We start from the raw sequence: 15,889 nt of genomic DNA, 5'->3' as shown, positions 1-15,889 counted from the left end.
GGACAGGGGCCTGGTTTTCACAAACAGAACAGAAAGTCCCTCCCCATGCGTATACACTGTTCTGGTGTTTTTATTCCATGGTGATGGCACTTGGTGAGCTCTTACAGCCTTAGCAGCACTGCTGGCCTAGATATAGAGCAAATTCACACACGCTACCGCTCTTCCTGAGATATGGAGCAGCTTAGAGCAGCACATTTATGTTAGACAACTGCCCAAATATATTAAACATCACAAACCCCAATTTTCCCAAATGTGACTACCTCTGTATCTGGACTGTCACATATTTCAGTGAGCCAGCCAGACATTCCCCGTGTCTGCCTGAAACACCTGAATCACGAGGCACATGAGCATTCTGCCATTACGTGACTCAGTACCCATTCACCAGAGGCTTGCTTTCACAAGTTGCTTCCCTGGCAGCCCATAAGGCACAAATAGTTCTAGCAGAAAGAATAATCTTCCCCTGAGGTCGTCTGCCACATCCCTTCATGAAGCATGCCAGGCCAGAAGCACATACTGTTAGCACATTGCAAACTCCCACTCAGGATGGGAAAGTTATGGGAAGACACATCATGTGCTGCTATAGGACTGTGGTTGTCTCTATGCCACCCTCTTCCTCTTTCATTTGGGTAACTAGCAAATGACACAAGAGATAGTGGAATGCTGCCATTACCTTATAATTTGCTTGGAAATTTGCTTTCAACACTTCTGGAGCTTTGAACTTCAGAAAAATCATCTTCAAGGCTACCTCTTTGGCTGAAAACCTGTGACATTGGCACTGAAACTGGCTGACACTGTGTGCAATGACTTTTGCTAAAATCCAAATAAGGAATCTGAAAAGGATCTATTCTTTCTTAGTTGTGCCATAGAATTACTAGTCCCCACACGACATCTGTTAACATTAACAGAAATGACATGAAAAATTTCCACATACACCAATTACAGAATATATCCCTAAATTTAGAACAAAGTATCCCGGAAACACCCATTATTACTTGTGCTAAGAGACAGTTAACTGAAAATTAGTTTGATGTACCATGACGCTCTGTGATTCCTCTGAGGTAATTTATGAATGAGTTAATGAACAAGCTATGAAATAGCCAAGAATCATAAGTCTCCGTAGAAAAACTGAAATTAAGGACACAAAATATACCATTAGGTTATCCATCTCACAAGCCAAAGGTTCCCTTCATGCACTATGAAGAACACAGAAGATTTAAACGTCTCATCAACTAGGTATGATCTCTACACAAAGAGTACCCAAAACCTTGTGATTGTATCTTCAAAGAAATCCATGCCTAAAGGAGAGTATGCTAGACACACGTGCAGCCTAAACTAAATTTATTCTGCAGGAAAAGATGAAACACGAATACTACCTGTGACACAAACTACCTTGAATGTCTCTGCAGACTTGAAGAAACTTGAAGTTCAAGGTGGTCCTTCTAAATGTGTTTGGCCATGAGAAGCAAAAATAAATATTTTAGATCTTACCTTCATGCAGTATATATTTAAAGACTACCACAACATCAAAAAAAAGGGAAAAATCATTGGAAAGGGGATTAGAAGTCAGAGAATGGGAATACAGATGTCATGTTACTGCACATGGTAGTAAAATCCTCAGAGGAACTTTGTGCCAAGTTCTCAAAGAAATGTATGCAGCATGGAGTTTTTTCCTTATAGAGAACATTTAGGCTAACAGATTTCACAGGAGTAAAATCTGAAAGTACTTCAAATAACTGGGCTGCTCAAAGTCTATAAATTCCTGTACTCTGCCATGGTGACTGGCCTGTATATCCAGGGGACAGCCTCTCTACCCTCAAGACAGCCTAGTTTCTTGCAGCTACACGCTACTGGAGGGGCGGGGTAAGATATATTTGTTCTATTCTAGTGAGAAGTACCACTTCTTCAGAAAACCTTGCAACCACCATTACGTCAGTGTTTGAGACCACAAGAAAGAGCAGGCCTCAACTGAAGAGATCACGAAAGAACATTAACAGCATTCTGACATAGCCTGACTTTTGCTCATGCACCAGTCTGTCTTCAGCTAATGTAAAAGACACACTAAAACATTAAATTTCATTTGAAATGAATGTATGTCAGTAGAGGTTGGTACAAAGGACTGAAACAGCAGCATATTTCTCAGAGTGAAACATGAAAGCCAAGGGTTTACCATTAGTCTAATCATACATTTATTATGTCAAATGACTACTTTTCTCCACCTATCTAGTATCTTGAAAATGAAGCTTCAGCTCTGTCGTGCCCTTTGGTCCAAACATGTAAAAAGGTCTAAGTACAAGATGAACTGCAGATCAATTTCTGGACAGACCTACTCCAGCAACGGACAACATACCTCCACCAAAAAAAAAATAAACAAACCCAAAACCAAAACCCAACAAGCAAAAAAACAAACAAACAAAACTCCCAAAAAACTAAACCAAACCAAACCAAACAAAAACCCCAGGAAAAACAAACAAACAAAAAAACCACAAAAAAAACCCTGAAACAAAACCAAAACAAAAACCCAAAACAACCAACAAAACTAAAAAAAAACCCCACACCACCGATCAAACTGCTCTGAGACTTTCTCCTGGCTACTTTCAAGCTGACCTACTATATGTCTCTGCAGGATGCAAACCTGGAATTCCACTCTCCGAGGCTGAGGAAATACAAAACAGTCACCCCAACTGAACAAAGAAAATTAGAAACTTTAAGTTGCCTAAGTAGCTGAGGAGTATCCAGAAAGTCACCGGCAGTTGTTCCCATGAGGAAGTACAGATGAGATTTATGCTTCATAATCCATAGACTACTAGCATTTAAAGCACTAATTTGAGAAGCTCAATATTAAAAGTACAGAATCCTGCAGAACACGGTCAATACATGGAGACAAATGCATGTCCACCACATTTTAAAAATCACCATTCAAGTCTCCTGCTCATGAGATTTGACTTTGTACCTGTAAACTAGAAATAACTTTGGCTTAAGAAGTGGCTATGGGTGGCGTCCACCCTCACTCCCTAGCCTGAGAGCTGAGGAATACATAAATTAACATGAAGCTTCCTTTCCCTGAAGGTTTTGTTTAATTTTAGAAGTCTCAGGAAAAGGTTAATGTTACATTTTGTTGCATATTTTCCAGCAGCATGTGGCATATGCCGAGAAGGGAAATAACACTTTGTCATTATGACTTTACAGCCAAGAAGGAAGAAAGAAAAAAAAAGGAATCTAATGAAACCTGTAATTCATAGATGTGTTAAATAATGTTCTCTACTATCCAAATTAGATCTAATAGTTTAAGGTGAATACAAGGTTCTTTCTCCGCTTCCCCAAACTGCTGATTTATTACAAGGTAGAATAAAATAATTTTCATCCAGAGAGTCTGCACGTGAAAAGTTTCCCTTATCAAACTGGGAAAAAATTCTGGCAATTGATGTAATCTTCAAACAAATCCTCATTTACACAACTTCTAAGTTTACACATCTAAGTGATAAAAATCACTAACTGAAACAGAAGGACTTGGGAGTAAGTGAAGTAGACCAAAACATTTAAATATTTACAGATTCAAAATTTCATGAAGTAGGAAAACTGCTTCCTATCCAGCTCAAGTGCCACTCGTGACCCTCCTGTATAATAAATTTAAGGAGACGTTTGCGCGTGTACGCATCGCAAAATGAAGAATCCAATAATACATTCTGGGTTTTCTCCCTTTGCCTAAGACTTGAGAAATACCTGTATTATTTAATTTCCCTTTGGTTTGATCACAACAAACACTGGAGTTAATCTGAGCATTTAGTTTTGACTAGATGTCACTTTGTTTCTTCTAATTCCCCCAGGTCTAATACCTCAGACCAGTCTCCTCCTTACATCAATCCTATGTCTAAGTTGCTAAAATATTTGATCCCTACTTTGCTTCCTCTTTTATGGTCTGCATGCAATATAGAGAAATGTTACAAAAGAAACTTACGTAGTGCTTGTGACATAAATTAATGCAAAACTTTATTTTCAACACTTTCTAAAGTAAAACAGAGACATAACTGCAAATTTGTCTGACTCTCGTAGCAAAGCCAGTCACTCCAATGAAAAGCTTTTCTTTATTTTGAAACACATACAAAAATTAAACTTACAGGCCAAGAAAGGGCTTATTGTCTGTCCTTCTGCTTTCCATCAAGATTAGCAGTAAGTCTGACTGAGTTAAAGAGTCTGCATTGTCCATAATTTCTCTGGGATAACTGCATTATGGTCATTGGGATTTTGCCAGAGAAAGAGAAGCACCAGTTTTGCACAAATACAGTCTATTTCAGAACATGATGCCCTGAAAGAAGATAAGGAAGTAAAACTTAAAACAGCTTGTTCTCTTTTGATTAGACCAAGTTGTCTGTAAAGACCATCACTTCCATTTCTTCCCAGCCCTAGAAAGATACAGTACAGCATTACTGGAAACTTAATCCAACACACAGCTAACATGGTGAGAAACACTTCAAGTTAGAAAGTTCTTTCTTGCCTGTATCATTACAGGTTTTATTTTTATATACACACACACACACAAGTATTTAATAAGTACAGAGGTGTTACTCACTACCTTATTGCATCAAAACACAGTATCAGACCATTCTCTACAAGATGGTTCACTTGCAAGATCTAGCACCTCACGTCTGGGGAGGTGACTTGCGCCAGGCGTGCCACTGCTCTTTGACTATTCTAAAGGGAGAATACAAACCAAAGGAGCACCCTTTGCAGCCAGCTGGTGCTGAGAATGTTAACCATGTGCATTCACCTAAGCCACTGGGTCTCAGTCTAAGGGTATCTGACTGGTAGGTCATAGACCCACCAGCACATCATCAGTACGTTACACTTAACCCTGCTGTTGAAACATACAATACTAGGGAAACCAGTTTTGTAGGAACACTGGGGATTGAAACACAAAGCCAGTATAAGTGGCCATGTGGCAGTTCTCGCCAACCTTTAGGCCTTCAACACAGGACCATTAACTAGCTTGCAGAGTTTATAAAATCCAAATTAATAGCTTAGGGAAATAAAGAAAACACTGTTATTAGCAAGGCCAACATCCTATTACCTCTACTTCATCTCAGAAAAGCAGCTGCTTAGATGCTCTGCCGAGCTTTCCACAGAATACCTCCAGTGGATGCAGAAAGCAGAAACATGACCTTTCTCAGGCTTTCCAGTAGAATTTTCCATGAATTTGGGTTTAGACATCACTAGGCTCATTACTGAAAAGATACTCGCCAGAAAGACTGTACAGTATTGGTATTACCATGAAACAGAAGTGCAAAAATAAGTTTTTCTTGGAGTCATATAAGGGAAGAGGGAGGGGGGGAACCAAAAGACTAAAAACCAGGACATTCTGTAATTGTAACTGGAGGATTCTGGAAAGAAAACAATTTGGAAAAGAAATTCTAATCCCATCATGATTACCCTCTCATAGAAGCAGGAGAAATTGCTTTCTGTAAAAATAAACAGAAATGAACATTTCAGTATAGGCCATAAATGCCAGAACATTGAAGAAACAACTTTAATTTTGCAAAGACTGAAAGGATAAGTAATATGTTGGCAGGGGTGCTTAGACATTTGTGAACTCTCATAAATATTACCTACCACAAGCCTAAATCACTGCCAGCCCTGGCTTATGTTAGCCTATTTTTATATCTTATCAACTCCTCTGCCAGAGGATAACTGACCTTTGAAAGATTATCTTCTAGTGCATACAAGATAGCGTCAAATAAATGGTTATCAGTTCTCAGAGAACTTCGCTTCTAATCTTTTGGACAGACCATTACCTCAAATCGTGATTTATTAGCTTTTTAAGAGCTTTTTACACTGATGAAATCGCAATATAAAACTAAATATTGTAGAGTAATAAGTATTGCAATGAGTTACCACTGCTCATAGAATAGATGAGCAACTATTAGATTTACTAAAGCTATATTATGGGTTACTGACAATAATAAAACTGTGTAATATTGAGTTTCACTTTTCAGTTGGATTCTGCTCTTTGCTAAGGTGACTGGCACACACACACACAGAGAAATCTATATGAATTAAATATATATTGCACCCCTACTGATTTAGACTAAAATTAAACGGGACGATAGAATTTAAATCATCAGCTCTATGAATTTTCTGAATTTTCAAACCATGTATCAATATACCTGAACTGGATTACTAAAAATAAAAGGCCAAAAAACAAAGCAAGCACACAGAAGAGACATGGCTTAAGACCACCATGCACCAGGTTGCAGAACACATGATTTGACACATCCAGTAGCTGCACTGACAGTATAAAAAGGGTTCTTTTCTGTTTTCTCTACTAGAAGAAGGGAAAAACATGAATTGGAAACAAGAGAATAATGGAATCTTGGGTTGTTGCTTTAGTTCTATTGGGGAAAAAAAGCAAAACAATAATGCCAGTCAAATATAAAGATCTAATTATCTTCCTGAAGACATATTGTAAAGCAAAGAAGTAGGTTAGCCCCTATATACATTCCCCCATCTACAGCAGAGGCCTGTGGCAAATGCAGAAGTTACACAGCAATCACTGTTGTGTCCACTTTGATTTCTAACTGCAGGGAGGGAGAAAAGAGTAAAACACAGAACAGAACAAATCCACAGCTTCCCCGAAGGCCAGCTGAATCCACCAGGTTTATTAAACAGAAGAGAGTCCCCACTCTTATTTCCAAGAAACCCTTGGCTCTGTTCTTGTGGGCAGCCACAAGATTTGTTGGGTCTTCAGATCTGCATAACTTTCCATAGTAGCACTTCCCCTCATCCCTTCCTGAATTAAATGTCAGAGTTAAATATTAAGACAGTCCTGGGGGCAGCATAATGCTCTTTTTTCTGTCAGGAAACATATTCCTTCAGGTTTATGGAGGGGTTTTGTTGTTTTCAGTTAAAGGAAAGGGTAAAATTGGTCCTACCCCAAGATCAGATGGCCATGGTTTAAAATTTCAATGACAAAGGAATATAGGTTTGAATTGCAATGAGGATTGAAAGTAGTACAATAATAATAATAAGGTTCTATATGCAACAATTTACTCTGATGCAACTACAAAATGGAGGGAAAGGAAAAAAAAAAAGAAAAATCAGCCACATACTAGTATCTAATATTACAAATTCATTATCCCAATTTACAATTTCACTATTAAGCTTTTGATTTTTCATATCCTGAAAGGATAACAGTGTAGGCATCGCCTCATATTTCTACAGAGTCCTAATGATAAGAGTTTCAGATTGCCTGAATTTAGACATGAGACATGTGGCTTTATTAAGACTTTAAAACAAACAGTCTAGATATTAAAAACACCACATTAAAATACAGGCCTAAACAGATTCCATAGCAACTGACTTTAAATGCACGCTCCTTGCTTTCGTACTACACAACTGAGATAGCAGAGTGCTCCATTTTCTCATTGAGAAGCTGAGTGTTTGCCATAAAGACGCTTTCCTGCAGGTAACCAGTATTTTTCAGAAGATACAAACAGTTGTCCAAGTACAACTTTAAAAACCTATATTTCTAGAATGATAAATTCTACTCTTGTTATTCCCACTGCAAGTTTTATTTATAACTGTAGACTACAGCATAATGAAACTAATTTTTAAACTGTAATTAAAAAAAAATCCTGCATTAAGGCAAATACTGTGTTTTATGCTTGTTCTGTTCTTAACAAGAAGAGTTTATTATGCTAAATATCTGACTCCAAAGAAACAAAGATCCCTTTGCTTTTTCACCCCCATCAGCAAGAGAGGAATATTATGTCATTATTTTGAAGGGATGCTATAAGCTAAATCTGTGAAATATTTGTGGGATGTTACAGCAGAGAGCTAACACAGCCAACACACATAAAATGTCTGCAGATAAGATGAGAAGGACTACAGAAAAAAGCTTGACCTACAGCTTTGGTTGAAAGCTAACACTTGAAGGTTGATCCTCTCCATGTGGTTATCGTTTTTCCTGTTTGAAAAATGAAACACTCCTATACTTCATCTCTCATTGAGAGTGAAACAGAAATCATTCCTGTACATGGTGCCAGAGTCCCAACGAGACCTGTCCATCAGCGATTATTATAGTTTTCTTGGTGCAGACGAAACAGAATAAGTCATTTCCTTGATTCCATCAGACCTGAGTAGAATATAGATTTTTTAAAAACCTTTAGATTTCCTCATTCTGTAATATATAAATAACATTGATTCATATATTATATTACATCACAATTTCATGCTATTCCACTGAACAGCAATCCTGGAAAGTGAAAGTCACAGCTGGACTGGATACTACACATCCCACTCAATTAAGGTGCTGTATGTCTCCTCAGCTTTACAGCCCCATTCACAAACAGAAACCGAACACCTTTCCATGTGTTGGAACACTTTCCCACACCAAAAGAGCTACCCCACTGCCACCACTCTATCTCAAGTGTCATTCCTGCTCCAGATCTATGAGATGGTCCCCTTACAGAGAAGATCTAACCAGTCATCTTCCCCCTTCTATTTATCTTAGTAACCCTACGCTTCCCACGCACATGCAGGTGTGGGATGCTCAGCCTTGTGCACCTGAAAACTCGGCTGCTTTTACCAGCTGTACCAATCCAACTATTGGGACATAACCTCTGTCCACAAACCTTGTCTTTCCTCCTCGTGTCCTTAAACACTTTTTGCAAAAAACCTATTTATTTTATCCAAAACATATTTTTTTGGGTTAAATTTTTGTTAAATTAATTAAATTGTTAATTTTTTCCAAAACGAAGCATAGCCCCATACCAGCCACTGTGAAGACAATTAACTCTAACCCAGCCAAAACCAGCACACAAATACACAACAAAAAAAGATCCCAGAATACTATAATTTACTCTCTCTGGAAAGATAAAACACATTCTAAGTTTTGTGATACTTTGTCCAATTTCTGCATGTTAATCATATTTAAAGTTACCAGCCCAGTTCTCTCTTTTAGCAGCTATAAAGCTCTCTCCTTTTTCCAAACACTGGAGAGAGTTTTCCTAGCAGGCTTTTAGAAGTCTTATTTTGAAGAAATGTTGGCTATACAGGTCAGGAAATCATTTCTTTAGGCATGTTCCAAAGTACACCAGAACTGAGATGCTTTGAAAGCCCGTTCTGCCAGTCGACTTTGTCCCACTTTGAAAACAAAAGCAACTCTTTAGAAAGCATGTACTTAAAGATGTTAATCTTTTAAAAAGAAACAATTCCTAAGTTATCTGCATATAAAAGCAAACAGAACCCAAAAGAATCTTTCTGAATTGTTTAGATATCTATTTGAATAGGTTGCTTCTAAAATATACAATGTGCAAAGTATACAATATGCAAATAACTATTACAGAGCTGTAACACACAGAAAACCATCTTTTATTCTGTTTTGCCAAACATGTAAATGAAAAACACTTACTTTGTACTCAAGAAATGCAGGCGACAATGACATAATCAACTAAGAAATAAGGTATTTGGCAAACAAACATCAAATTCGTTACCTAAAATACTGCAGGCACCAAGACCACAAATTAATTCATTAGGACTATTGAGAAGGAAACTGGTGACACCTCCAGATATAATGCCTGAATGCTGAGCATTCCACACAGAATTCAAGTTCCCCATTCAGTTACACACCCAGAACTTCCACCATGGTACGATAAATATCATCTAAATCACCTGGATAAGTCCTTGATTACTACATCAACCACATCAACTTCTCGATATCCACACATTCTATTCATTTGCACAGTCAGTGTTGCACACTATCTCAACGACAAACAAGATTATTTAAGCCATTTATAATAACCTCTCTAAGACCAGAGTCACAAAATCTAGCATTTCCTTTAAATATGAAAATATGGTCATTCAATCCTGAAAAAGCACATATAAGTGCATATTACAGATGAGGAAGATTATTTTAATCTTTAAGCTTTTATCTCAAATTCAGGATAAGCTCCATAGCGTTACTGAAGAGACACCAGAAATTAATGCACATTAAGCCCACTCTTACTGTGGTGCAACTTTTCATGACATAAAATGCTGTTGCAAAACCAGAGCAGCACACAGTGAAAGACATTCTTACAGATAAAATTCCAGGAGTAGAAACCTTCCCCAGAACTGCTCGTCCTAACACAGCAACACACAGCTGGAAGGACAATCCTGTCAAAGTGAGACCTCACTTCTGTGGCTAGTGGGGTTTGCCATTTTGTTTGTTTTTTTAAGTCTTTGTGTCTCATTTAAAAAAAAAAATATCATACAACACTCTTAAGTGACCTGTGAATGCTGTCATAGAGTGACTTATCTCACAAACTTAATATCCAAAGAGATGTAGGAGACAGATTGTCTGATTTAATACCAAGACCAAAAAAACTCCTGACATTTATTTGCCTTTCTGCAAGACCTTTAGAAGGGCAGATATAGTCAAGAACCTCTCTCCCCTCCCCATTTTGGAGAGGGGGATGTTACTACACCAGAGAAACAATACTGACTGCTTTTTACAAAGCACACATTGCTCCCTTGCACTTGAATACAACAATTCTATGTCTTTAACTGTAGAGAGCAGAAAGTAATGCATGACTCTATTCAAAGTATCCCAAATTGTCATGCCAAAGCTTTAAAGTGTGACCGAGATGAAAGGTAACTAGTGATACCCTTTCACAGTATATACATAGATGACAATGAATCCCAGTATCTCAATGCACCTTAAAAGATAAAATATTACATTCACTAATAGCTTTTGTTTGTTTGTTTTACTTTTTGTTTTAAACAGGCTTTTGCAAGCTCCACTTAACTGTTGATGAATACAGGAAACTAAATCCAACTCTTATTACTCTGCTTAAGTTGCAACAGGAGTCCAGGTAGGCCAAAAAGTCCCCTGCCACACATTTCTAGTACATAACACAAAACCTTTGTTCACTAATGCCTTTATGTTGTTTGAGGGGAAAAAACAAGTGCGCATTAGGCTGATTCTGATCACCAGATCATGTTTTGAGGATGTGATTAGTATGAGGAGCCCCCTAACTTCAAAATACCAGTTCCCATGATGCTGTTCTCCCAAGCAAGTGAGATTTGCATATGCTTAATTTCTTCCAGAATACTGAGATAGTCACATCCAGACAGCACATAGCTGAAAAAAAACATTCAGTTTGGCAAAATACTCTGGTACCTGTAGTATTCTACTTTGACTAAAAAAAAAAACCCAAAAAAAAAAAACCAGAATAATTCAAGATCATCATTGTGGTTAACTGGTATGACAAAAGGCAGAACTCTATTGGAGTGTAACCCAAATGAGCCAATTTGAACTTTTGCTTCCTTATACTATTATTTTGTTCTACAGGGGAAAAAAAAGAAATGAGAGAGAAAGGACAAAGGTTTCTTCATTTACCCTGAAGCCAAACTCTGAAGTAGGTGCATAGTTTCCTGAAGAGACTACTAACTCAATTGATATCAATATACTTTTTTCCACACAACAGTTCCAAGGGTAAGAGAAGTATGTTTTTTAACCTCTTTCTCAATGGTCAGTGGTTGACCTAGTTTCTATTTATTATAGCTTTGTGTTTAGTGTTGCCATTTACATCAGTGCTAGCTGGTTGCAATGCAGCACTCTCAAACTGAATCTTGCGCCAAATCTAAGAATAGCATTATATTCTCCCTAAGAGAATACACACACAAAATAAATCTCTTAAGCAGTTTATGATTATGTATAGAACAGCACATCACAGATAGATACCTATCTTGAAGTACAAGATTTTTTTCTGAAGAGGTCTCTGAACACAGCCCTTTCCTTTCACAGAAGGAACAGCTTTAACTTCCTCCACAGTTTCACTGGAACTCCCATGAATCAGGGAAGGTGAGGCAGGCGGAAACAACCTCTCCAATCAACCAGATTGAATGTACAATCAAACATGTGCTTTGTACGCAATGCAATATTCTTAACTAAGTAATCACAGACAAAAATTAGCTATTGCATCTGAACCTTGAACACTGCCAAAGAGTTGATAACTTCTAATGAGGGTATATCTACTGTCTAGTTCAGGACTCATGATCAGGCTGCATGTTGTTTAAAAGGTACAGTACAAAAAGTATTAGGAAAGTCAGCATGTTTTTTCTAAAGAAGGAATGAGGAAGACTGTTGTAGTTTTAAAGACACAATATGCAGGAAGTCATTCACAAGCTTACCACTCATGGTTCCACTTTGAACTCCTGCACCCTTAAGGGATTTGTTAAAATTTTTACAAATAAGAATACTTCTATCAAACATCCTTCCTCTGTCTCAAAGCAGTTATTTAAAGAGTTAACAGAAGATATTTAGGTGTACTTGCATTGCTTTTTACTATAATATTTTCTTATGCAGCACAGTGGTATTTTCCATATGAAACAATACCCGCTTATCATAATCCACAAAAACCTGTATTTCAAAACATTTTAGAAGTGGTTTTGTATTACTACTTAGCTGGCAGCCTCCAACCAGCCCAAGTAGTAAGGCGTTGCAAAACCACTGCCGGAAAAATGAAGTTACAGAGTGCAATGCTGCCATCTGCTGAAAGTTGCTTGTCTTAATGGCTTAATCGCTATTTCCAAAGATTGACTTACATACAAGCTTTTGAGCACTCAAAGCTATTTAGATGTGTTTAATCTGACCAATTTGAGGATGAGTGACCAATATTTTTGAATCAAGCATTTGTGCATACAGATACAAGATCAACTGTATTCAAGTACAGTAGCTACATTTCCCTCTAAAGGGCTGGCCACCCAGCCCCAGGTAATAAATCGATGTTTCCACATGTTGTGCACAATGCAGCACCGTAGCTTTGCAGAAGGTTGCCCCTCTCAACAGCAAGCCCCAAAAGTCATGTTTAATGCATAGCAACAACTCTCAAATAGGACATCCAAGCCTGCAGGTTCCTCTGGTTATGCACAAAGGAAAGCTGCACATCAGGGTGGACACCATTCCCTTTAGCAGCGTGGGCTGGTGTTCCAGGGCTACAATCACAGGTGGTAGACTTGTTGGAAAACTCTGGAGTCCACATTTTTAATTTTTTTTTTACTTCTCAACATCTAGTCCCAGAATAAAAAGTTGTCCTCTCTCCGAAGTGATGCATATGGCCTGCTGTAACTGCCAAAATTCATATCCAGTTTGCCAAGAGACAAGATTTTTCGTCTGTGGGCCAAACCAAAGTTGTTCGCCTAGCAAAAGTTACTGAACAGAAAAAAAACCCAAAACCACAAGAACTCATGTGAATGTACCACAATGTCATTTTCACTGTGACCTAGATTAGCTGTGGTAACTAAATTTAGGTAGGTGTACAGAGCTCTCACGTAGCACAGTCTGTCTTGCACAACTGTTACCCAGGAAGCAGTTTGACATTCATGCCCTGTGCTCTGCTGTTTGATTAGCACTTCTCAGGTAAACAAGCCAAAGTGTTGTAGTAGGATAAGCTCTTTAAAGTGCATGCCAGATATTTTTGTTCCCATTTCACCAGTATAAATGTGAAATAACTCTGCTTAGCTGAGTGGACACTGATCTCAATTTCTATCAGCATAAACAAATTAACTATGTGAGCCAGCGCACCAAGTTCAGTCCCCCATGGCTTTACCACATACAGATGCTTAACAGTACAAGGACTGATTTGTCTATGCTTTGTACTGGAGCAAGAACAGAATTATATCACTGCTCTGTTAGAACGGGGGTTCATAATCATTTTGAAAAGATTATAAGCCATCTAATGGGGAACACTGTACAGAATAAACAGGTCTCTTCTATATACAAGAGGATAAACAAACTCATCAAATGATGAATGCTACACAGCGTCCCTCTTTTTTATCTCTCATTTCTTAAAAAAAATCCACTGGACAAATTCAGCTTCAATCATACCACCTAATTTGGTGCAGCTCCACAGTAATTATGATGAATTCATGCTGCATCACTTACATTGATAAAAGGAAATTACCAGGAGATTCCAGAAGCATTTTACTGGACTTAATTCAAGCATAAACTTGTAAGTGCTCCATTGATGTCTGTCAGTTTGATTATGGTATGAATCACATACCAAGAAATACTTTCAACTACGTATTTCAAGACGGTTTTAGTTCTAGCAGTAGCACTAAGAAGAGGCAAAAAAGCCTTTCTAGGAGAATGAAACATTCATCTTTAGCTTCATTTTCTTATGGGATGAAGAAAGTAAAATTTTAGGAATGTCAGCCAAAAAAATTAGATGTAGTACGGTGACCTTTTACATTTTAGTTGAAAATTTGTGAATTTTACACCAACACAAGATGAGTAGAGTTTATCAGTAAAACAAGACACAAACAGCATGCGTGGGAAACACAGTCACAGGGACACAGCTACAGCAAAGACTCATTTAGTCCGAGTATCTCATAAATACCCACTCAGTAAGGAATGAGCAAAAAGCATTTTTGCCAGATCAACATTCATGTTTACAATTCCAAGCCAAGGAACAGTAAAGTCAGAAGACTTGATTACACAAGAGACAGAAACAGCCTTTTTTTTTTTTTTTTTGTTCACAGTGCAATGGGCAACACAAGCTTGAAGCTGCAGCCACCAGTACTACAGGACAAAGGTTTGTAGGTCTGAGGTCACCTAAAGGCTTCTTGTAAACTGCCAGCATGGTTAGACTGATGCATGGTTACTTGAACTGACCACAGACCAGAACTTCACAGGCCATTGGTGGTCCACGAACATCAAGGAAACATCTGTCCAATCAAATGATGACAAGAGATCCAAGCACAGGACGTAGAGCACACAATGAATGGGAATGTGAAAAGGCAGGGCCAAGTTCTCCTATGATTTCAATAGATGCAGTTCCACTAATAGCGGTATTTTATTTTTATTAAACCTCCCACAGAAGCCGAGCCAGATGGCTAAATGCTGCTACTACTAATGCTGCTAATAACCCTTCAGGATTATTTATTGAGTGAGACAGCTAAGACCAGCACTTTCATAGTTTGTGATCACTACGAGTTTTTTACCCAGTTTGTCTGTATCAGTTAAAAGTTTCTTTCAGGATATGACTTGTTAGTCTCCAATGCATATTGTTCACATCCACACTGCAATTATTACTTACCCAATGCAAGTATGATTGAATTTAGATGTGTTGTTCTTATTTCAACTGTATCCAAGCCACAATTGTTATTGGAAACTTCTGGTCTAAGTTACTTTCCAAACTGACCCTTAAACCCCACTTTCTTATATTGTCCAGCAGTCATTTAATGGAGTAAGTTACAGGAATTTTCACCCCATTATCCCATGAATTAGCTTCCAGAGAAAACAAACAACTTAATAAGCAGAAATATTCCATATAAAAATTAAATACAGTCCAATGTGTATTTCAAACCAGTATTCACTGGAGACATCAAGGAATTGTAGTTTTCTAATTATCCCACTACAGAAGGAAGCAATCTTGAAGCAACAGCTCCCCATGGGTCACACCTGATCAGTGCTGCTGGCTGTCCTCCTTAGCTCCTGGCTCTGCAGAGGTCACACAACAGTAATACCCCATCGGAGTTGCAAAAAGCCTGGTATACAATAAGCCAAGGCAATATATGCTCTAAGAGTAATTTAAAGATGTGCGAGCAATGAAATTTACTGTGCTAATGGTTCATTCTGCTATTTACCTTTATTTGCATCTCACTTGTGGAAAGGGTCTGTTTGACTTCTGAAGGTATTCCTCATTCTAAATAAAGTAAATGGAAGCCAGATCACTCAGCCATAGTGCCAGCAAAACACATCTGTTGGGACTACCTTGGCTACATTTTTTTTTCCAGAAGGTAAAATGTTATCATATGAAATGGCATGTAAGAACATTGCTTAGGTGGCTCTCTATGTTTAGAGTAGGAGACAAGCACTGCCTTATATCAGCAGTCAAAGCTATCTATTTAAATA

This window comes from Pipra filicauda, unplaced genomic scaffold (assembly GCF_003945595.2).
Source record: "Pipra filicauda isolate LSUMZ 115617 unplaced genomic scaffold, ASM394559v2 scaffold51_size4534324_pilon, whole genome shotgun sequence".
Lineage (NCBI taxonomy): Eukaryota > Metazoa > Chordata > Aves > Passeriformes > Pipridae > Pipra > Pipra filicauda.
Note: the sequence above shows the minus strand (reverse complement) of the source record.